Below are 26,304 nucleotides of genomic sequence, written 5' to 3'. Positions count from 1 at the left end.
AGGTGTTGAGAACACGTGTAGGAAAGTGGGAAGGTGATTCAGAGAAGGCAAGGCATCTGATAAGGGATATATTATCAAGCCTTCTGCTCACAATAGGTAATTGAAATTAATCCCATGGGGAAGCTCTGGAAAATGGTGAAAAACACAGGTCTCAAATTTATCCCACATGAAGGGAAAGGGAACTGAGGTGTTATACACTATCAGCAAAGTCATTGAAGGCTGCTCCCAGCAGTGTTAATTCCTTGGTGCTTCAAACCTGCCACATATAGGTACAGAGTGGTTTCTGCTGTTCCAGAAAAAGCCATCAAGCACATAGATGTAGATGCGGCCACTTGGAAGTCAGTGGGAGCACTCTGAAATGCTAAGAGTTCACGGGATATGGACAGGGAACCAGCAGAGTCTGCTAAAAAGGAGCTCTTTTTGCTGCTTCCCACTACAGCAGCTCACCAAGAGGGCAATTATATGGAGAAAAAAATTACCTACTTATTCAACTGGGTTTGTTGGGGGAAGGTTATGCAAGTACTATACATTTTAGGTTAGGCATTGCACAGTCATTTCCAAAAAGAAGTATGCAGGAGACACTGGACCACATCTATTGGTTAGAGTGTTGATAAGTGGCCCATGTCTGTACCTCTTAACCCTGAATTCATTTAAATGGATTCCTGAATTTGGTTGTGTGAAAAGGAATAAGAGAATCTGTACTTAGGGGAATGAGGGAGTGGTAAGAGGAGAAGGCTCAGAGGAGGCACACTGTATGCATTATTAGATTTGTTCTTAATCTCAGAAGGAAAGAATACATATATTTTCTGAAATATCAGTGTGCTTTCCAGAATCAGTGAGGTCATGGAAACTGTAATCTTTGCCATGTGCTCTCACAGCCACAATTATGCTAATGAAACCAGGAATGGGGGTTGCTCTGGTGAACATGGTGAAATCAGACTTGAGTCTGGGAGCTGGAGGCGGATGGAAAAGCATGTGGAGTCGTCGGCAGTTGTTTCTGTGTTCAAGGCTTAGGTCTGAGGTTGATGGGCCCCTGATCTTCCTTTCATTCTCCTAACACATGGGTCCACATCCGAGTATGGAGTAGAGGACAGCAAGATATGCCATCAGTGTTAATCTGATCTTTCATCAGCAAATACTGGAGGGAAATCATTTTCAGAAGGTTTTAAAACTAGATTTGGGGCATAGAGAGTCAGGCGCTGTTGCTATTTTTACTCATTTTCTTAAACAAAGGGGCTCGGATGCTATTGTGGAGTTACAGTAATGTGGACCTCAAGAAGTCACAACAGATACCCATTAGCATTTAGAGCTCTACCTCTAGAGGTTGAGTTAAAATATTGAATATGCTTTCAAACCATCATACTACCTTTATTCCAAAGACATCTAAAAGAGCCTAAGGAAGGTAGATTTATTTGGTGTGTCCATGCAATCTTCAGTGTCTTTCTGTCTCCTTCTCCTTTCCACCATTCCTTGTTCTCTATATAGAAAATGTCTTCAAAATATAGAGTGGGTCTGTATATTTGCATAACAGCAGTCCTCTATATAAAAATAAATTCTGAATAGATTGCTCCATTGTATATACATGTGGGCACGCATGTCACATACACTGATTTATTTTTCTAAGAACAAATGTCTTAATGTTTCTCTTCCTTGAGAAAAATCACCGACTGCCAGAATCTCAAATTCTATGTAGAGCTTTGCAATAACAGAAAATATATATGTAAAAGGCCACAGAGAGATCAACTATAGTGAGGAGTTAGATTTTTGTTTCAAATAGCTCTGAATCTCCAAAGATTTCACAAGTCAAGTAGAAGGCTATTCGTGGAATGGCTTTGTCCTCTACTCTTTAGGACATTCTTTAGAACACTGATCAGTGTAAGTAACATAACCAAGGCTCATTCTTTCCCTGAAGCAAAGAGGACCTAGGTCACAGGATTTCTACAGGACTGTGGAAAAAACACAGATTTGGAAACATATAGTTCTGAGTTCAAATCCAACCCCTGCCACTTACTTGGGCACATTTCTAAACCTCTTGGAATCTGTTTCCTCCTCTAGAAAATGGGGCTATTCACACCCTTATCAAAGTGTTATTGTGAAGATGAGATACACTGTATTTTAAAGCACCTGGCCCAAAGTAGGTGTCAAGAACTGCAAAGGGTCTAAGATTCGATGCTACTTGCAAACTAACAAGCTAGCCTGTCACAGTTTTATGGATGCTGGTAGAAGACATCAGATACGTGGGTCAGAAATGAGGGACAGTTTATTACTCACAGAAATAATCATAGACAGATTATCAGCAGTTTTTGCATCAGTTTTCCAAGCCCCCATTCCCACAGGATGATCCAAAGAGGGCCAGGTGATACCTGCATATGCAAGTGGGTTCTATTACAGGAGAGAAACCCTGAGCTTAGAAAACCTGAATCTTTTACAATGGACAGTACGCATGTTTTCCTTTTACTCCAGAAGGAGCCATTGCCTTTATTATACTAGACGGTAAGTGTGTTGGTCCCTTGCTCTGGAAGGAGGCACTATGTCTGTCTTCTAAGGCATCCTTGAAAAGGTAGTCCAGAATCAAGAGCAGTGAATCTGCTTGCAAGATGCACAGATGTATAAGAGACTCATGAGGAATAATCTCCCAACAGTAGATTCTCAATAAATGGTGGTTGGCAAGGGAAGTGGGAAAAGGATGACAAAAAATGATAACTATTTCCCTGGGTTCTGTATTGATCCCATTTTGCAAGTCCTCAAGGAATATAACTACATAAATTTGCCTTATAAATGAGACTCAGTGTGATGCTGTGAAGAGAAGAAAAGCTTTATAGTCATAAAGACATGGGTTCAGATACTAGCTTAGCCATTCACCAGCTGGGCAACCTTAGTTGTTTCTTAACTTCTGTGATCCTCTGTTTCCATATCTGTAAAAAGGGGTGACCATAATATAAGCTACTAAGTGCTGTATTAGACACTAACATATATAAATGTGTGTGGCATATAGAAAGAATCCCATAAACGTAACTATTGCATTCTATTAAAAACAGGCATTTATTGAACATCTACTACCTGTCCTTCATTTTTTCATTTGACAAATGATTATTGTGCATGTACTTTTTACCAGGCACCATGATAGGCAGTGAGAATACAAAGATAGGCCTAGAATGATCATTCCCTTTGAGGACAGCACAGTCCAGGGGTGGAAACAGCTAAATTATTGTAATAGAAGGCAAGTACCCAAGCAGAGATTGCAACCAAGTGCTCTGAGAACTCAGAGAACATAAAAAAAAAAAAAAAAAAAAAAAAAAAAAAAACCCAGAGGAGGCTGAGAAGGCTTCACTCAAAAGGCGAAATTTGAATTTGGTTCCAACCACTCCAACTTTAGCTCCAACACTTGTGTAAAGATCCTGAGATGATTTAACGCTTTCATATCCCCTGAAATCCAGAGCAACCCCTCCCATCTCTCAGCTTTTGTCAAAGAAGAAGGAAAGAGAAGGGAAATGAGAAGCAAAGGAAGAGAAGGAAAGGAAATGTAGAGAGAGAAGGACACACCATTTGGAGCTGTTAGCAAGTGTTGAGAGTGTCAGAGGACCAATAAATAGTGCACTCTCCCTTCTCTGAGTTCCAAACCAAATGGGAAATAAGACAAAAGAGTCAGCCTATGGAGGCCAAAACATCATATGTATTACTGATAAGGCCAATGTTAGAAATTATTCAGACATCTAGGTTCCTTCCATTTTGTGGATCTGCCATTCCCTTAGGGTTTTGTTCTTATCTATATGATGTAAGAAAGAAAGAAAAGTTCCAGGGCTAGAGGCACTCTCTTTAAGGAGATGACCTGGAAGTTGCACATATCACTTCAGCTCATGTCCCACTGAACCAAACTTAATCACATAAGCCTATCCAGCTGCAAGGGGGGCTGGGCAGGCATATTTCTGCTGAAATTCAGGGGATCCTGTTACTAAAAGAAAGAAGTGAGAATGAACATGTAAAACTGTTAGCAGTCCTCACAGTAGGTTCCGACAGGAAGTAGAGAAAAGAAAGCAGATTTGGAGGGAAGCTTTGGACATATTGTTAAGAAAGTAATTGACAATTAAAGGTTCAGGGGTAAAGTCAGGGCTGGGACAAAGAGTTGAAAGTCATCCTCACAATAGGGAGGTTGCTCTGAAGCCATGAGGACAACTCAGAGATCCCCTAAAAATGTACAAGGGAAACATCTTTGAGGACATCTGCCTTAAGTGTTGAGAATAGAAAGTAGAGTCAGAAAAGGAACAGAGAAGTAGGAGAATTTATGGGTTTTACATCATAGTGGCCAAGGGAGAGTTTCAAAACGAAAGGCATAGTCAACACTGATTAACACTTCAGAGAGAATAAAGATTATGTGAATTAAGAAATGGCTATGAAACTTAAATTTAAGATGACATTGGTAAATTGTAAGAGAACAGGGTCAACAGATTTAAAAGGGAAGATGTGCCATGTTTCAAAGGACTAAGAAAAAGGTTCATAGTGAAGATGTAATGGAAGCAAGCATAGACACATTAAAAAATAATTAAATGTTAAGTGGAAAACAAGGGCCAGGACATTACCTTGGGAGGCAGCAGGTTCCCAGGAAGGGGCTTCAGAGGATGGGGAAGATGTGAAAAGGCTTGTGAGCTAAGGGTAAAGATTCAGTGGTGAGAGTGAGGAAAATACAGGAAGACAAAATTTCCAGGCAGGTTGGAGTAAGGAGTGGTGTATCACAGGAGTGTGTAGGAGAGTGGACCCTGGAGAGACAGAGGAACACTCCACTTTTTTTTAGAAAAGGATGGAAATGGGAAGAAGGTGGAATAAGACTCTATAAAATGAGGGGCTGGAGAGAAAATAGGTAGAAGTGTATATAATGATTGCTAATCTTCTAGCAACCATTAGAAAGGGAATAGACCTGTAAGGCAGATAATATTTTCCCAAAATTGCCTTAACAATAAAAAACTAAATTAATAAAATTAAAAAGCAGTTCTACATGCTTTTCCAGAAACCTGCTACTTCCTATCCACAAGTAGAGTCTGTTTTCCCTTCTGTTGAAACCGAGTGGGCCTTCATGACTGCGTCAACAACTAGAATTCAGCAGAAGTGATGTGTGACTTTCAAAACTAGATTCGAAAAGCTACTCTATATTCTACCTGGCGTTCTCTTTCTTGGGATGCTCACCCTTTAAATAGAACCACCATATTGTAAGGAAGCCCAGGCTATGTGGAGACATCATGTATAAGTATTCTAGCCAACCTCCCCAGCTAACATCACATATTAGTGAACATGTCCTCAGACAATTCTAGCCTCCAGCTGTCAAGTCACCAGTAGCCTCTGTCTCCCAACTGGGGCCCCATTGAGTAACAGAGATAAACCACTTCTGCTGTGCCCTGTCCAAATTCCTGACCTCAGAATCCATGAGCATAATAAGTGTTTGTTTTATGTCACAGAGTTTGGGAGTAATTTCTTTTTTTCTTTCCTTCTTTTTTTTTTTTTTTTTTTTTTTTGGTGGTGGTGGTTGTTGTTGTTGTTGTTGTTGTTGTTTCAGGGAGCAGAGTCTTGATCTGTCACCCAGGCAGGAATGCAGTGCTGCAATCTTGGCTCACTGCAAACTGCAACCTCTGCCTCCCAGGCTCAAGCTATCCTTCCACCTCAGTCTCCCAAGTAGCTGGGACTACAGGCATGTGCCACAACACCTGGCTAATTTTTGTATTTTTTGTAGAGACGGGGTTTTGCCATGTTGCCCAGGCTGGTCTTGAACTCCTGGACTGAAGTGATCCACCTGCCTCGGCCTCCCAAAGTGCTGGGATTACAGGCATGAGCCACTGCGCCCAGTGGGAGTAACTTTTTATACAGCAATAGATGACCACAACAACCAGGCTGGGAAGTGGGAAGGCTTTCTTAAATAGAACTGTGGGGAATTGACAATGTGTCTTTTAGAGAGAAATGAAAAGCTTTCAGTGAAATGGAACCTACCTGAGGAGTGTATAACACAGATTTGTAGGGGAAATGGACCCAGGGTATCAACATTCTTGAGCTAAGTCAAAAACCTGGAAATGTGGACAGTCCTATCAGGCCCACAGAGGGAAGGAAGACCCTGCCTCCTTAACATCTTGAATTAATTATCCCAGCAGCATCTCTGACCATCATCCCAAACCAGTTCCCACACATTCTCCTACTGCCAATCTGCATTCTTCCTTCTTATTTCCTGTCTTAGAAAGGTTGGCAGCACTAACTAGCCACCCAAGCTGGAAATTAAGGAGTATCCCTCTGAAATGGAGCCCCTTTTCTTCACTTCCATGTGCTATTGCTTTAGTTAAGGCCTTAACCATCTTCTGCTTGCACTATGGTGCATGAGATGTTTTACAAAAATGGCCACAATTCTTCCCCTTTCTGTATCCACAGTTTCTGTAATGTGACTTTGCAGTTTCTCCATTAAGAGAGGAACTCTGTTTGCTTTCCCTTGAATCTGAGCTTGTTTTGTGATACACGTTGGCCAAGAGAATAAAGCAGAAGTAATGTTGTGCCAATTCTGGACCTAGACCTAAAGAGGTCTTGTGCATTTCTACTCACTCTCTTGGAACTCAGCCTTATGAACAAGCCTAGGCTAGTCTGCTGGAGGATAAAAGACCAAATGGAGCAGAAACAAGCCATCACATCTGACACCATCATAGGCCAGACAGCTCCCAAGCAATACAGCCACTGATTGCAGATGCATGAGTGAGCCCAGCTGAGACCAGAAGAATCACACAGCTGAGTCAACCCAGATTGCCAACTTGCAGAACTGTGAGCTAAACAAATAGTTTTTGCTTTAAGCACTAAGTTTTGAAGTAGTTTGTCATGCAGCAAAAGCTAACTGATACATAAGACAATGGCTTCCTAAATAATCTTCCTGCTTCCAAGCCCACCAACCTCCCCTGGCAACCACCACCAATACAGCATCCATTCTGCCAGACTCATCAAAAACTCGTCTGAATTTTTTACTTCCCTTCTTAAAATCTACCAGTAACTTCCCATCAACCACAGTATAAACTCAACCTTCAAAGACTTAGAAATAATTTAGAGCTTTTTAAAAATTTAGCCCCAGACTCATTTCCTAGAATTCCTCACCTCCCAGCCCTCCTCATCTGTCAACTTACCATCTAGCCATGTTCTACTATTCTATGTTCCATGAAAACACCCCATGCTTGACATTTCTCCAAGCCTTTTCTCTTACTGTTCTCTCTACTAAGAATAGCCCTTCCGCCCTCTTCTCCATTTCTCCATCTTCACGCCCCCTAGAGCCTAGCACAGTTCCTGGCATATAATAAGTGCTTAGCATATATTGAGATGAGTGAACAAATTACATTTCATGATGGTGCTCTGATCCAATTATAGCACTAAAGAAGTGCTTACTATGTGGCCAAGTACTGTGTAAATGCCACAGCAACCCTATTGGGCATATATTACCACTATCATCACCATCATCATTGTCCTCATTTTGCAGATGAAGAAACTTAGGTTTGGAGAAATCAGGTGACTTACCAAAAGTTACTCTACTAAAATAAATGATGGCAGCCCAGTAATGAAAAGCCTGGGGAATCTGATACTACCTTCTACTGTGAGGAGTATCAGCCCCAGCTATTCCAATCTATGTACCTGGTTCTGTTTTCTTAACTTGCCCTTCCTGACTTTTTCAATTTTGAACTTCTAATTAAATGTTTCAAAGTGCTTGTCACTAGTTTGCTCTACTCATCTTCTTTCTTTTAATGTGTGTCTTCCAAAGGGAGATTGAAAACAAATCTAAATGTATATTAAGGACCAGAATTTTAGGCATTGAACTAGAGAAGAATCTCCCTTGGAATCTAAAATCTTTGTTGGAGTAGATTCTTCTCCTAAAATCAGCAAATTGTGGGCCATGGTCTGTTTTTGTACAGCCCTCAAGCTAAGAACAATTTTTACATTTCTTAAAGATTGTAAAACACACATACACAAAGAATATGCAACAGAGAGTCATATGTGGCTCACAAAACCTAAAATATTTACTATCTGGCTCCTTACAGAAAAAGTTTGCTGACCTCTATCTTGGGCCATTCTTCCACTCATATTCTTCCCTGATAGTCTGGGTTCCCCCAGAAGCAGACTCTGGGGAAAGGATTCCAGTGCAAATTATTTATTGAGGTAGTGATCCTGGTAAACACCAATAATGAAGTGGAAAAATTGAGACAGAGAAGGGCTGGGAAGTGTGCATTGTCAAATGGGTTATCCCTGTGGGCAATTAGAGTTTAAACCCACTGGGGACTGTGGAAGACAGTGTAGATCACACACGTCAGAGCCAAGGGATGTGTGAGCCAGGGCATTTATCCATCAGCTCCCATCAGTCATTGGCTACGGGCTATTCCCTGGGAAGTGTTAATTCCCCAGCACTACCGGCCTTCCCAGGGCAAACTTGTTCCAATTGCCAGATAAACCTCTTAGGCAAGGGGTTGCAGGTGCTGGTGGTTGGATGTCAGGCAAACACACACAGAAATGGTAAATGCCAAGGGGATATAGGTGGGGCAGTGATAGCATTTGCCACATCCCTTTCCCCCATTCTACTGTGAATAAACTGTACTTTTTAAAAAAATATATACCAGTGTCAAAATTTAAAATTCACAAAATGGGGTGTAAAGAAATATAACTTTATTTCTTGCTCTTGAGCTCCCCCCATCCCTATTGATGGTGCTAACTCTAGACATCTCAGTTTCTTAGCTTTAATTGCTTCTTTCAGGTATACTGTTTTTCTGATTTTTGCCTATCTATCAAAAATTCTTCCCCCTCTTTTTCCCAATATGGTTACTAGGTCCATTTAAAAAAAAATTGAGACAGGACCTCGCTCTGTCACCCAGGTGCGATCATGATCGTACAGTAGTGCGATCATGGCTCACTGCAGCCTCAACCTCCCAGGGTCAAGCGACTTCCTGCCTCAGCCTCCCGGGTAGCTGGGACTATGGGCACATGCCACTATGCCTGATTAATTTTTTTGTATTTTTAGTAGAGATGGGGTTTTGCCATGTTGCCCAGTGTCAGATCCAGGAGTCCAGGTCCAGCCCATGCTGAAGTCCAAGGGCGGATGGGCAGAAAGAACACTTCGGGGGTTGTAGGCAGGTAAAATGTAGTTTTATTCAGCAGCAGCTCTCATCAATAGCTTACTCACACTAGCTCTCTCACACTGTCCGCCTTTATCTCAGCTGTCTGCTCTGGTTCTGTGGCTTCTGCTGCCCCCATGCCTGCAACTGCATGGCCGGCTCTCCGTTGCCTTCAGGGTTAGCAGCTTAACTCTGTCTCTGGGCATGAGCAAGCCGAGCTGTGTCCTGGCTCCCTCCTGTCCATCTGCAAGATGGAAAGCTTTGGCTCTCTCTCTCTTTCTCTGGGCACCAGCATGCCTACCATGTCAAGCCATGTTGAGCTGAGCTGAGCCCCAAGAACCCCTATACAGCATTAGCAGGGCAATTATACCTTTTACAGAAAATAGTAAGCCAAGCATGAACGTACACAAACAAGTTATATAGCAAGTAGAGGTGTGTGCCTGTGTGCCATACTCACTGAGTCATGCAGGCCTGGATATCCACCTCAGCCTATTCCTTGACCAAAGCACATCCATGTACCTTATACCCAGGCTGGTCTCAAACTCCTGGGCTCAAGTGATCTGCCTGTCTCAGCCTCCCACAGTGCTAGTATTATAGACATGAGCCACAGTGCCCAGCCAACTAGGTGCACTTTTATGACTGGAGGAAAGATGGCCTGGTCCTCCTGCTATCCTCTGGGAGTAGCCTGGACCACCTACTCATTTGGCATCCTGCCCTGGTCTCCACTGAGTTATGGCTAGTTTCTGGACATTGTGCTGGCATCTTCTACTATTGATCATAGACCTTGCCATTGCCTCCATGGTGAGGCCCCCAAACTCTACAGCTTCCTTGTCCTCAGACTTTCTTGAACACATCTCTCCTTTCAATGTTTCTGTGCCCAAGTTAGGGGTCCTGGAACTCTCTACTGCCTCTGGAGTATGCGAGACTGTGAGGCTGTGGAGGTACCTCTCTCCACTGCTGTTACTTGGCTTCTTCCTCATCAAGAAGGAGGCACAATGTTGTTGAAGATTTCTCTGAAATGTTTGTATTAATCCAGGATATGCCTGGTGAGATGGTCACTTACCCCAGTGCTCTCAGATTCTCCCAAGCCTATCTGGGTGTTCCTACCACCCCTTACTTCTGCCCCCAAAGAGGGCTATTTGGAGGATGGAAAGAATGGGAATGTAGGGGGACACTTGCATCTTCTTCCTTTCTCTGTGCCCAGCGTCACCTCCCAGAACTGGAACGCTGTTCCCTCTCCAGTTGCAGGAGTGTCCCTGACTTTCACTGTGTCCCTGTTTTTCCTACTCTATGGCTTTTCTACAGCCAACTCTTGTCTTAGTCCATTTGGGCTGCTATAAGAAAATACCACAGAACAAGTTGCTTATAAACAACAAACATTTATTTCTCACATTTCTGGAGGCTGAAAAAGTCCAAGACCAAAACACCAGCAGACTTTGTGTCTTATGAGGGTCCACTTCCCGGTTGAAAGATGGCATTTTCTTGCTGTGTCCTCACATGATGGAAGGAGCAAGGCAGCTCTCTGGGGCCTCTTTTATAAGAGCACTAATCCCATTCATGAGAGTTCTCCCCTCATGAACTAATCATCTCCCAAAGGCCCCGCCTCTTAATACCATCATATTAGAGATTAGGTTTCAACATAATGAATTTTGGGGAGACACAAACTTTCAGACCATAGTAACCATCTAAGCTTTGGTTTCTATTATACAGGGGCCCAACTTTGGGAGTCCTAAGAAAACTCCTTTATTTCTTTTTTTAGTCTGGCTTTCAAGACTATTGCCCCAGTAAGGGTTTTTTTTTTAATCTAGTTGAAATTTAAAACTGAACAATGACTATTTTGTCCTATGCTGTATCTACCTCCTCCTCCCAGGACAGTAGGCCTTCATCTTATTGCATAATCTTAATGGCAGAAGAACAGCAGGTGCTTCCTCTTTTCTTCTTCTTCTCCTCCTCCTTTTCCTCTTCCTCCTCCTCCTTTAATAACTACCCACCAAAGAGGGAAAACACATTTGGATAGTATTTTAAAACATTATCCTGGCATCTAAAATAATAAAATCATGGGAAGTAGTGGAGTGTTGACATCTATTTTTTCATTATTTCTACTTCAAGAAAATGAAAATTGGTTTGTCAATAATTAAAATATTGCGTTATTTTTATTGCATTTTGCATAAACCTTAATTCAAGTTAATTATTGTTATCGAGAGAGGAAATTTGAAGCCAGAGGGCAAAATCTTTAAATATTACCTCAAACATACGAGGTAAAACACTTTAAAATGTCTTCTCAGGACAGAATAAGAATACTCCTTATTTAGAAGACAAAATTCTCATCATCAATTATCAGCTGATAGGTCTAGAACACCCACCAGAAGTCACATTTGTGTTAATGACATTTCATTTCTCAATGTGCACATACCCTTACAATTTTAGGCTCAATTTTTAAAACTTGGAACATATATTTGGGAAAGGATGAGTTTTGTATGTGAATAAGGTTACAGTGGGTAGGGCGTTCTGTTGAGCTATTTGAATAGGGCCAAAATGATTTTTATCCCAAACTGCCAAGGTGCTAAACATTTTACCATTAGACTGTTATTCCTGTAACTTAGGAATTACCCTAATCAGCAATCCTGTTTTAAAATCCTTTCATTATCTTCACCAAATATATAATGCACACTATCTACAAGTCATTATTCTAGGGCTTAATGATGAGTTGGGCATGAAAGGTGGGCAGAGACAAGGGAGAAGCAACAAATAAGTAAATGAAATAAATCAACAGCAGCTTTGTGTGGCTTCTTTTGTCAGAGGTTCTTTCTTCCTTTTGGAATTAGGCTTGAGGAAAACTTTGGGTATCTGAAGAGAGAGCATGAAGAAGGAGGATAAATAGAAGCTGCTAGAAACTATCAGATTTCCTTAATATAGCTTGTAATTTCTCCCTCCCTCACAAACACATTTTAAGATTTCTCAAGTCAGGATTTGTCCTGCAATCTAAAAATAGATTTAATAAGGCAGTGTATTTTTTGTCTTAAATTATTAAATTGTGCTTGTTATTAAATAGTGCTTCTTATAATCCATGCCATGTTACACTTAAAGAGATCAGTAATATTTTAATTGAAAATTTTATTGAGGTAATTGTCAATTTAGATGAAGTCATAAGATATAATAGCGGGAGAGCCCACATGTCCTTTAACCAGTTTCCCCTAATGGTAACATTTTGCAAAAGTAGTTCAATATTACAATCAGAATATTAAGAATTTGTAGAACTTACTTGGATTTCCCCAGTTTTGCTTGTATTCGTGTGTATGTTTAGTTCTATCAATTTGAGAACGTGTGTAGGTTTGTGTATCTACTACCACACTCAAGATATCGAACAGTTTCATCACCACAAAGTCCTTTTATAATCCTTTTTAAGTCTTACCCACCTTCCTCCAAGCCATCTTCCCATCCTTAAACACTGGCAACCATTAATCTGTTTTCCATTTCTAAAATTTTGTCATTACCAAAATATTATATAAATGGAATCATACAATATGTCACTTTTTAAGATTGGGTTTTTGCACTTGGCATAATTCTATGCAGGTTCATTTAAGTTGTTTGTACTGTACACATCGTTGTCCCTTTTTTATTGTTGAGTAGTTTTTCATGGGATGTACATACCATGGTTTGTTTAATCATTCAACTGTAGAAGGACATCTGAGCTGTTTTTGGCTATTAGATCAGTAATATATATTGAGAACCTATTACATGTGTTACGTACTTTCATATTTGTTGTTCCAACTAATCTTTACCCCCAAAAAAATCCTTGTGAGATGAACTTTAGTGTCTGTGCTTACAAAAAAAGAAATTGAGGCTCCACAACACCAATTAACATGCCGCCATCACACAATTGGCAAGTAGCAGGTTAGAATTCATACTTAGATATTCAATTCTCAAGCCAATGAGTGCTATTTGTCAGTTTATTTGATGACTTCTTCCTTGGGTTATCACAGGCATTGGGGCTGCGGCCGGCTAAAATGAACGCAGAGAGCACTTAGGACTGTCGATGTATCCCCAGTTTTCTCCATTATTTTCCCACCATAAATCAGAATAGATCTGAGGAAATGTACAGCAAAATGACTGATAGCTCACCTGGCTCTGTGTTTTGGAGGTTCCTGGGCTTAAAGGGTCATCGACGAACCAAACAAATAGGTGAAAGTGAGTTTTGATTTCCCCCATCTTGATAAATAATTGTCTCTTGCGCTGTTTTCTCACTGTCTCTTCTAATTGGCAAGTGTATCAGGGGAGTGGTAGTTAAACTGACACATTGTCATTCTGAAAACAAATGACTGGAAATGCCACACCAGTTCATATAGTACCAGAAAGCCTTCCAAGCAGCCCATCTGCTCAGGAGAGGGACATATTCTGCCTGTCATAACTCAAGCACAGCCTCCTGGAGAAATGAGTATGCCTGTTAATAATGAGCCAGCCCTCTGAGGGAACAGCCTTCAGGAAGATAGGCACATGGATGCTACCCCCTTTTGGACTGCAATGCTGGGACAATTCACAAGCCCTCCCTCCTAATGAAAGTGCTTCTCCCACCATCCCATCACCTGCCATTGCCACTCCCACTCCATATCCCTCAAACCAATCAGAAATTCTCCTCCTTGGGACAACAGCAAGGGGACATATGTACATTTCAAGGGGAAAATTAAAACCATGATAAGATACAACCACAAACTCACCACAATGGCTAAAACTAAAAACATTGACAATACCAAGTGCTGACAAGGTATGAAGCAACAAGAACTCTCATATATTGCTGGTGGGAACACAAAATGATACAATTGGTTTGGAAGACTGTTTGGTAATGTTTACTAAAAGCTAAATATATGCATCTCCTGTAACCCAAAAATCCGACTCCTATCTATAAACTCAAGAGAAATGCATGCATATGCCCACCAAAGGACATGCACAAAATGTTCAAATTTTCATAGCAGCTTTGTTAATAATAGCCAAAAACTCAAACGTTCACAGTGGGTAAAATATTATTGAATATTCATGCAATAGACTACTACACAGATAAGATTCTGATACATACAATATGGACGAATCTGACAGATGTTATGTTAAGCAGAAGAAGCCATGTTCACAAAGAGTATACACTGTGTAATACCATTTACATGAAGTTTGAGAACAGGCAAAATTATTCTATGGTAATAGAAGGCAGAAGAGTGGTTACCTCTGGGAAGGAGTGAGAGATAGTTACTGAGTGAAAAGGGGCATGAAGAACCATCTGAGGTGCCAAAAGTGGTTCTATATCTTCATGTGGTTGTTTGGGTATATACAAAATCTTATCAAGTAAAACACTTAGGGTTTGTACACTTTATGCCTTTTACCGTGTAAACTAAATGTTAGACCAAAAATTTTACAGTTTCAAAAAAAAATATGAAGGAGAATTGCTCCCCCATTCACCTCATGGGACACTGGACCAGGCCACCCTTTTTTCCTGTCCTCCTTCTCATCTGTGGATCTGTGGACACCAGGACATGTGGCAGGGCCAGTTGACTACTCCACCCAACAGATTATTGGGGGAAGGAAAATTGATACAATAGTAGGCATACTTAGTGGGAAATCAAATGAGAGATTGGCACTGCAGTCTGAGGCAGGATAAGCACTTCATGCTAACATGCCTCCAGAGACTTTTCCTGTCTCCTGTTAACAAAATGGTGACTCATGCAGAGATGGAGATGAAAGAATTACTTGAGCATGGATGATTTCCATTCTCTTGGAAACTTGAGTTAGACAGATAGAAAAACACACACACAAGCACACACACACACACACACACACACACACACACACACACATCAGCAGTTGGGGGCAGAATATATCTCTGACAGGCACTGATTCCAGAGTGATTTAAACACTCAAAACGAGAGAGAGATATTTCAAAAAAATTAGCAGGTGTACCAAGCTCACATAATATATGCATTTGTTGTTTCTATTTATCTATTTTCTATTTTACATGCAGTAAAGTTCACTCTTGGTAGCATACAGTCCTATCAGCTTCAACAAATGATATAGTTCTGTAAGCACCACCATAATCAAGACACGGTTCTATCACACCAAAAAATTCCCTTGAGGTGCCCCCTTTGTAATCAACTCCTTGTCCCACACTTAAACCCTGCAACCACTGATGGGTTCTTCAGTGCTGATCTGTTGTTTTACCTTTTTCCACAATGTCACATAAATGGAATCATACAGTATGTTGCCTTTGGGGCCTGACTTCTTTCACTTAGCAGAAGGCTTTTAAGAATAATCCAAGTTGGCTGCATGAATGTCTTCTTTTGAGAAGTGTCTGTTCATATCCTTTGCCCACTTTTTGATGGGGTTGTTTGTGTTTTTCTTGTAAATTTGTCTGAATTCTTTGTAGGTTCTGGATATTAGCCCTTTGGCAGATGAGTAGATTGCAACAATTTTCTCCCATTCTGTAGGTTGCCTGTTCACTCTGATGGTAGTTTCTTTTGCTGTGCAGAAGCTCTTTAGTTTAATCGGATCCCATCAGTCAATTTTGGCTTTTGTTGCCACTGCTTTTGGTGTTTTAGACATGAAGTCCTTGCCCATGCCTATGTCCTGAATGGTATTACCTAGGTTTTCTTCTAGGGATTTTATGGTTTTAGGTCTAACATTTAAGTCTCTAATCCATCTTGAATTAATTTTTGTATAAGGAGTAAGGAAAGGATCTAGTTTCAGCTTTCTACTTATGGCTAGCCAGTTTTCCCAGCACCATTTATTAAATAGGGAATCCCTTCCCCATTTCTTGTTTTTGTCAGGTTTGTCAAAGATCAGATGGTTGTAGATGTGTGGTATTATTTCTGAGGGCTCTGTTCTGTTCCTTTGGTCTATATCTCTGTTTTGGTACCAGCACCATGCTGTTTTGATTACTGTAGCCTTGTAGTATAGTTTGAAGTAAGGCTCATCATCACTAGCCATCAGAGAAATGCAAATCAAAACCACAATGAGATACCATCTCACACCAATTAGAATGGCAATCATTAAAAAGTCAGGAAACAACAGGTGCTGGAGAGGATGTGGAGAAATAGGAACACTTTTACACTGTTGGTGGGACTGTAAACTAGTTCAACCATTGTGGAAGACAGTGTGGTGATTCCTCAAGGATCTAGAACTAGAAATACCATTTGACCCAGCCATCCATGTTCTCACTCATAGGTGGGAATTGAACAATGAGATCACTTGGACACAGGAAGGGGAACATCACACATTGGGGCCTGTTGTGGGGTCGGGGGAGGGGGGAGGGACAGCATTAGGAGATATACCTAATGTAAATGATGAGTTAATGGGTGCAGCACACCAACATGGCACATGTATACATATGTAACAAACCTGCACGTTGTGCACGTGTACCCTAGAACATAAAGTATAAAAAAAAAAAAGAATAATCCATGTTGTTGCAGGTATCCGTATTTCATTTTGTTTTATTGCTGAGTATTCCCTGCCATGTGTTATTCCTTGTTTTGGGCAATTATGAATAAGGTTGCTATAAAATTCATATGCAGGTTTTTATATGAATATATGTTTTCATTTATCAGGCAAATACTTATAAGTGGGATTGCTGGTAAATGTAGGTTTAACTCTATAAGACACTAACAGTTTTCCAAATTGTTTTTGACATTTTACATTCCCACTAGCAATGTATGAGCACTCCAATTGTTGTACATCTTTGTCAACATTTGATATTGGTGCTTTTAAAAAACTGTAGTTATTATACTAAGTGTAAAGTGGTATTTCATTGTGGTTTTAACTTTTATTTCCCCAGTGACTAATGATGGTGAACTTCTTTTCATATACCTGTTTATCATTCATGTATCTTCTTTTATGATATGTTTGTTCAAATCAGTTGCCCATTTTTCTCATTGCTGAATTTGGAGAGTTCTTTGTATATTTGGGATATCAGTTCTTTGTCAGAATTGTGATTTGTAAATATTTTCTTTCAATCTGCTTGTCTTTTCATTCTCTTAACAATGTCTTCTGAAGAGCAGACATTTTTAATTTTGATAAAATCTGACTTATTATCAATTTTTTCTTTTATGGATCATGTTTTTTGTGTCATGTCTAAGGACTCCTTGGATCACAAAGACTTCCTCTTTTCCTAGAAGCTTTATAGCTTACTGGTTTTTATATTTATGTCTATGATCCATTTGAGATTAATTTTTGTATAAATTGTGAAGTTGGGTCAAGGTTCATCTTTTTGCATATGGATGTCCAATTGTTCTGGCACCATTTATTGAAAATATTATTCTTTCTCCACTGAATTGCCTTTGCAACTTTAATGAAAATCAATGGACTATATTCAAGTAGGTTAGCTTCTGAACTTTCTGTTCTATCTCATTGATCTATGTTTCTGTCTTTCACCAATACCACACTATGTTGATTAATGTGACTTTATAGTAAGTATTGAAATTAAATAGTGTTACTTCTCTGCTCTTTTTCAAAGTTATTTTGGCTCTTTTAGTCCATTTCCTTTTCCATGTAAATTTTAGAATAAGTTTATACATATCTACTCCCCAAAAACATCCTGCTGGAATTTTGATTAGGATTGCATTGAATTTATAGATCAATTTGTGAAGAACTAACATCTAAACAATATTGAATTTTCTGATGGATGAACATGGTATATGTTTCCATTTGTTTCGACCTTCCTTGGTTTATTTCTTCAGTGTGTTGTAGCCTTTAGCATAAAGATCCTATGCATATTTTGTTAGACTAACACTTAAATGTTTCACTTTTTGGAGGTGCTACTTTAAAATTGTGACTTCCAATTGTTTATTGCTAGTATATAGAAATACAGTAGATTTTTGTGTATTTGTCTTGTGTCCTGTAACTTGCTAAACTGACTTATTATTTCTAGGAGCTTTCTTGTAGATGCTTTAGGATTTTCCACATAATAATGTCTTCTATAAGTAGAATGAACTCTATTTCTTCCTTTCCAATATGGATACCTTTTATATATCCATGTTAAGGTCAACCTCCATCCCTGGTTAAAATTTTTCCCTTCCAAAAGCCAAACTGTGCAGTTCTTAAGAAGTTGTCCATCTCCCATACTGCATACTGACAACTAAAACTGGGGAACAACTAGATTACATCAGTCAGTATAGGTTAGGTTTTGCCGTAGTAACAAATAGCCCCAATATTTGAACAACAAATATCTCTTACAACAAGAAAATGTTTATATCTTGCACACAATACCTGTCCACCATAGCTTGACAGGACTCTTCCCTTCATGTTCTGTTAGGGACCTGGGCAATAGACCAGACACTCTCTTAAATACTGTCTGTGGCTAAGCCATAGCAAAGGAGGAGACTAGGAAATGCAATTCTACTCTACACCTGGAAGTGGAGAGCCAGAAATATTTTGTGAAGGCCACTAATGACTATTAAGGAATACATACACAGAGACACAGACACAGACACACAGACATACACACACACCACAGAGACAGAGAAAGAGAGAGAGAGAGGAGCGAGAGGAAAATAAGACAAATAAACATCATTCTAATGCAAGCTAGAAAGTGGCATGTGCCGCTGGGTGCGGTGGCTCATGCCTGTAATCACAGCACTTTGGGAGGCCAAGGCAGGTGGCTTGCCTGAACTCAGGAGTTCAAAACCTGACTGGGCAACATGGTGAAACCCCATCTCTATTAAAAATACAAAAAATTAGCTGGGCATGGTGGCAGGCCCCTGTAATCCCAGGTACTCAGGAGGCTGAGGCAGGAGAATCACTTGAACCTGGGAGGCAGAGGTTGCAGTGAGCTGAGATCGCGCCACTGCACTCCAGCCTGGGCAACAACATGAGACTGTGTCTTAAAAAAAAAAAAAAAAAAGGAAAAGAAAAGAAAAGAAAGTGGCATGTGCCTTTAGAGAGATAAAGAGAATGCACAATTGGAGTTTAAGCAAGGTTTCTCTTGTGTTAGATCAGGAAATTCTTCAAGCAGCAGGAACCTTATCCCACGCCTGGCCCAGAGGGTCTCATGCCCACGGAGCCTCCCTCATTGCTAGCACAGCAGTCTGAGATCTAACTGCAAGGCGGCAGCGAGGCTGGGGGAGGGGCACACGCCATTGCTGAGGCTTAAGTAGGTAAACAAAGCCACCAGGAAGCTTGAACTGGGTGGAGCCCACCACAGCTCAAGGAGGCCTGCCTGCCTCTGTAGACTCCACCTCTGGGGACAGGGCATAGCTAAACAAAAAGCAGCAGAAACCTCTGCAGACGAAAATGTCCCTGTCTGACAGCTTTGAAGAGAGCAGTGGTTCTCCCAGCATGGAGGCTGAGATCTGAGAACGGAGAGACTGCCTGCTCAAGTGGGTCCCTGACCCCTGAGTAGTCTAACTGGGAGACATCCCCCACTAGGTGCAGACTGACACCTCACACCTCACATGGCTTGGTACACCTCTGAAACGAAGCTTCCAGAGCAAGAATCAGACAGCAACACTTGCCGTTCAGCAATATTCTATTTTCTGCAGCCTCCACTGCTGATATCCAGGCAAACAGGGTCTGGAGTGGACCTCAAGCAAACTCCAACAGACCTGCAGCTGAGGGGCTTGACTGTTAGAAGGAAAACTAACAAACAGAAAGGACACCCACACCAAAACCCCATCAGTACGTCACCATCATGAAAGACCAAAGGCAGATAAAACCACAAAGATGGGGAAAAAGCAGGGCAGAAAAGCTGGAAATTCAAAAAATAAGAGCACATCTCCCCCTCCAAAGGAACACAGCTCATTGCCAGCAACGGAACAAAGCTGGATGGAGAATGACTTTGACGAGTTGAGAGAAGGCTTCAGTTGACCAAACTTCTCAGAGATAAAGGAGGAACTATGTAACCAGCAAAAAGAAACTAAAAACCTTGAAAAAAGAGTGGAAGAATGGATAACTAGAATAACCAATGCAGAGAAGTCCATAAAAGAACTGATAGAGATGAAAACCATGACACGAGAGATACGTGACAAATGCACAAGCTTCAGTAACTGACTGTATCAACTGGAAGAAAGAGTATCAATGATTGAAGATCAAATGAATGAAATGAAGTGAGAAGAGAAGTTTAGAGAAAAAAGAGTAAAAAGAAATGAACAAAGCCTCCAAGAAATATGGGATTATGTGAAAAGACCAAATCTATGTCTGATTGGTGTGCCTGAAAGTGACAGAGAGAATGGAACCAAGTTGGAAAAAACTCTTCAGGATATTATCCAGGAGAACTTCCCCAACCTAGCAAGGCAGGCCAACATTCAAATTCAGGAAATACAGAGAACGCCGCAAAGATACTCCTCAAGAAGGGCAACTCCAAGACACATAATTGTCAGATTCACCAAAATTGAAATGAAGGGAAAAATGTTAAGGGCTGCCAGAGAGAAAGGTCAGATTACCCACAAAGGGAAGCCCATCAGACTAACAGCAGATCTCTCGGCAGAAACTCTACAAGCCAGAAGAGAGTGGGGGCCAATATTCAACATTCTTAAAGAAAGGAATTTTCAACCCAGAATTTCATATCCAGCCAAACTAAGTTTCATAAGTGAAGTAGAAATAAAATCCTTTACAGACAAGCAAATGCTGAGAGATTTTATCACCACCAGGCCTCCCCTACAAGAGCTCCTGAAGGAAGCACTAAACATGGAAAGGAACAACAGGTACCAGCCATTGCAAAAACATGCCAAAATGTAAAGACCATCGAGGCTAGGAAGAAACTGCATCAACTAATGAGCAAAATAACCAGCTAATATCATAATGACAGGATCAAGTTCACACATAACAATATTAACCTTAAATGTAAATGGACTAAATGGTCCAATTAAAAGACACAGACTGGCAAATTGGATAAAGAGTCAAGACCCATCAGTTTGCTGTATTCAGAAGACCCATCTCACATGCAGAGACACACATAGGCTCAAAATAAAGGGATGGAGGAAGATCTACCAAGAAAATGGAAAACAAAAAAAGGCAGGGGTTGCAATCCTAGTCTCTGATAAAACAGACTTTAAACCATCAAAGATCAAAAGAGACAAAGAAGGCCATTACATAATGGTAAAGGGATCAATTCAACAGGAAGAGCTAACTATCCTAAATATATATGCACCCAATACAGAAGCACCTAGATTCATAAAGCATGTCCTTAGAGACTTAAAAAGAGACTTAGACTCCCATACAATGATAATGGGAGACTTTAACACCCCACTGTCAACATTAAACAGATCAATGAGACAGAAAGTTAACAAGGATATCCAGGAATTGAACTCAACTCTGCAGCAAGCAGACCTAATAGACATCTACAGAACTCTCCACCCCAAATCAACAGAATATACATTCTTCTCAGCACCACATCACACTTATTCCAAAATTGACCACATAGCTCGAAGTAAAGCACTCCTCAGCAAATGTAAAAGAACACAAATTATATTAAACTGTCTCTCAGACCACAGTGCAATCAAATTAGAACTCAGGACTAAGAAACTCAATCAAAACCGCTCAACCACATGGAAACTGAACAACCTGCTCCTGAATGACTGCTGGGTACATAACGAAATGAAGGCAGAAAGAAAGATGTTCTTTGAAACCAGTGAGAACAAAGAGACAACATACCAGAATCTCTGGGACACATTTAAAGCAGTGTGTAGAGGGAAATTTATAGCACTAAATGCTCACAGGAGAAAGTAGGAAAGATCTAAAATTGACACTCTAACATCACAATTAAAAGAACTAGAGAAGCAAGAGCAAACACATTCAAAAGCTAGCAGAAGGTAAGAAACAACTAAGGTCAGAGCAGAACTGAAGGAGATAGAGACACAAAAAACCCTTCAAAAAATCAATGAATCCAGGAGTTGGTTTTTTGAAAAGATCAACAAAATTGATAGACCAGTAGCAAGACTAATAAAGAAGAAAAGAGAGAAGAATCAAATAGACGCAATAAAAAATGATAAAGGGGATATCACCACCGACCCCACAGAAATACAAACTACCATCAGAGAATACTATAAACACCTCTACGCAAATAAACTAGAAAACCTAGAAGAAATTGATAAATTCCTGGACACATACACTCTCCCAAGACTAAACCAGAAGAAGTTGAATCCCTGAAGAGACCAATAGCAGGCTCTGAAACTGAGGCAATAATTAATAGCCTACCAACCAAAAAAACTCCAGGACCAGACGGATTCACAGCCAAATTCTACCAGAGTTACAAGGAGGAGCTGGTACCATTCCTTCTGAAACTATTCCAATCAATAGAAAAAGAAGGAATCCTCCCTAACTCATTTTATGAGGCCAACATCATCCTGATACGGAAGCCTTGCAGAGACACACACACACACACACACACACACACACACACAAAATTTTAGAGCAATATCCCTGATGAACATCGATGCAAAAATCCTCAATAAAATACTGGCAAACCGAATCCAGCAGCACATCAAAAAGCTTATCCACCATGATCAAGTGGGCTTCATCCCTGGGATGCAAGGCTGGTTCAACATATGCAAATCAATAAATGTAATCCAGCATATAAACAGAACCAAAGACAAAAACCACATGATTATCTCAATAGATGCAGAAAAGGCCTTTGACAAAATTCAACAGCCCTTCATGCTAAAAACTCTCAATAAATTCGGTATTGATGGAACGTCGGTATTGATGGAACGTATCTCAAAATAATAAGAGCTGTTTATGACAAACCCACAGCCAATATCATACTGAATGGGCAAAAACTGGAAGCATTCCCTTTGAAAACTGGCACAAGACAGGGATGCCCTCTCTCACCACTCCTATTCAACACAGTGTTGGAAGTTCTGGCTAGGGCAATCAGGCAAGAGAGAGAAATAAAGAGTATTCAGTTAGGAAAATAAGAAGTCAAATTGTCCTTGCTTGCAGATGACATGATTGTATATTTAGAAAACCCCATTGTCTCAGCCCAAAATCTCCTTAAGCTGATAAGCAACTTCAGCAAAGTCTCAGGATACAAAGTCAATATGCAAAAATCACAAGCATTCTTATATACCAGTAACAGGCAAACAGAGAGCCAAATCATGAATGAACTTCCATTCACAATTGCTTCAAAGAGAATAAAATACCTAGGAATCCAACTTACAAGGGATGTGAAGGACCTCTTCAAGGAGAACTACAAACCACTGCTCAGTGAAATAAAAGAGGACACAAACAAATGGAAGAACATACCATGCTCATGGATAGGAAGAATCAATATTATGAAAATGGCCATACTGCCCAAGGTAATTTATAGATTCAATGCCATCCCCATTAAGCTACCAATGACTTTCTTCACAGAATTGGAAAAAACTGCTTTAAAGTTCATATGGAACCAAAAAAGAGCCTGCATTGCCAAGACAATCCTAAGCCAAAAGAACAAAGCTGGAGGCATCACACTACCTGACTTCAAACTATACTACAAGGCTACAGTAACCAAAACAGCATGGTACTGGTACCAAAACAGAGATATAGACCAATGGAACAGAACAGAGTCCTCAGAAATAATACCACCCATCTACAGCCATCTGATCTTTGACAAACCCGACAAAAACAAGAAATGGGTAAAGGATTCCCTATTTAATAAATGGTGCTGGGAAAATTGGCTAGCCATAAGTAGAAAGCTGAAACTAGATCCTTTCCTTACTCCTTATATGAAAATTAATTCAAGATGGATTAGAGACTTAAATATTAGACCTAAAACCATAAAAACCCTAGAAGAAAACCTAGGTAATACCATTCAGGACATAGGCATGGGCAAGGACTTCATGTCTAAAACACCAAAAGCAATGGCAACGAAAGCCAAAATTGACTAATGGGATCTAATTAAACTAAAGAGCTTCTGCACAGCGAAAGAAACTACCATCAGAGTGAACAGGCAACCTACAGAATGGGAGAAAATTGTTGCAATCTACTCATCTGCCAAAGGGCTAATATCCAGAACCTACAAAGAACTCAAACAAATTTACAAGAAAAAAACAAATAACTCCATCAAAAAGTGGGCAAAGGATATGAACAGACACTTCTCAAAAGAAGACATTTATATAGCCAACAGACACATGAAAAAATGCTCATCATCACTCGCCATCAGAGAAAGGCAAATCAAAACCACTATGAGATACCATCTCACACCAGTTAGAATGGCGATCATTAAAAAGTCAGGAAAACAACAGGTGCTGGAAAGAATGTGAAGAAATAGGAACACTTTTACACTGTTGGTGGGACTGTAAACTAGTTCAACCATTGTGGAAAAAAGTGTGGCAATTCCTCAAGGATCTAGAACTAGAAATACCATTTGACCCATCCATCCCATTACTGGGTATATACCCAACAGATTATAAATCATGCTGCTATAAAGACATGTGCACACGTATGTTTATTGCAGCACTATTCACAATAGCAAAGACTTGGAATCAACCCAAATGTGCATCAGTGACAGACTGGATTAAGAAAATGTGGCACATATACACCATGGAATACTATGTAGCCACAAAAAAGGATGAGTTCGTGTCCTTTGTAGGGACATGGGTGCAGCTGGAAACTATCATTCTCAGCAAACTATCACAAAAACAGAAAACCAAACACCGCATGTTCTCACTCATAGGTGGGAATTGAACAATCACTTGGACACAGGAAGGGGAACATCACACACCAGGGCCTATTGTGGGGAGCGGGGACTGGGGAGGGATAGCACTAGGAGATATACCTATTGTAAATGACAAGTTAATGGGTGCAGCACACCAACATGGCACATGTATAGATATGTAACAAACCTGCACGTTGTGCACATGTACCCTAGAACTTAAAGTATAATTTAAAAAAACAAAACAAAAAAAAGAAAGCAAAAAAAAAAAGAAATTAGGGCTTGAAAGATGGAATTTAGACTTTCAGTATGTTTATATTTCATAACATAGTATAGCAGTTAAAAAGATATCCTGGAGTTATATTGTCTAGGTTTTAATGATCTGCCCAATACTAGCTGTTTGACCTTGGGCTAGCCACTTAACTACTCTGTGCCTAAGTTTCCTCATCTATAAAATGAGGCTACTAATAGTACCTGCTTCACAGGTTGGTGAGATAATTAAATGAGTTAATATTTGTAAAATTCCAGAGTAGTGCCTGGCACATAAGTGCTATGAATGGTACACACACATATCCCTGATGACAATCCATTATAAATCCAGAAGCCCAAACAAGCGCTTTCTTCAAGATCTTTAAACACAAAGACTGGATAGTAAAAAAAGAAAAAAAAAAAGTCAGAAAATGAATTATCTCTGGTGAAATTTACCCTTAAATTTTAGTTCCAGTGAACAAGGCCTACAAACTGACACTCCTTTCAATACTTTAAAACCAGAAATTCAGATCAGATTTCCAGATTTCTTAGCTATAGGTCAGCATTTTCCTTTCCTCTGTCCAGAACTAGCCAGGGCTGGATAATGACAGCTGAGCCTTTCCTAGGATATTTTTCTCACTAACTTTGGAGACTTTGGACATGGTGTTTAAGAAAGTCTGTTCATCAAACTATGTAAAACCAGACCTTCACTCATCATCTGCCTGGGAATGTCCTTGAGTACTAAAGAGGAGTAGAAACCCCACAGGACAGATAAGCATGTGAAAATATGGGATTTGCTCAGAGACACTCTGTCCTCAAAAAGAGTGGGACCAGCACGAGGAGACCTTCACATCTCGTGGAAGATGGGCAACTGAAGAAATATTTCTACTGTAAATGGGAAAACAGTAAAACTCCTAAGAGGAGTAATAATGAAAATTTCCATTGGTCTGGCTTCTCTAAATGAATAAAGCTCTTTCAAGTATCTTCCCATGTTTGGTTCTCATGACAACCCTATAAGAAGTGCAGGGGTGAGAATTAGTATTCCCTCTCATTTCACAGCTAAGAAAACAGGCTCAGAAAGGTGAAGTGACTTGCCCATGACATTGCAACTGGGAAGTAACCAAGAAGAAACTTGAACTCAGTGACGCTTATACCTCATTGTGGTTACCTGTGAGACCTGGTTTCCGAAAAAAGTGGAAGGCATACTGCTGATGGGGAATAAAATGATATAATTTTATATTTTGTATATTTATTAGAAAAAAATATAAAACCAGGACAAACTGGCGATGTGAAGCTTCCTTTTTTCAATAATTTATATTTAAAACATTAGTCAATTTTGAGAAAATCTTA

This window comes from Macaca fascicularis, chromosome X, assembly GCF_037993035.2.
Source record: "Macaca fascicularis isolate 582-1 chromosome X, T2T-MFA8v1.1".
Lineage (NCBI taxonomy): Eukaryota > Metazoa > Chordata > Mammalia > Primates > Cercopithecidae > Macaca > Macaca fascicularis.
Note: the sequence above shows the minus strand (reverse complement) of the source record.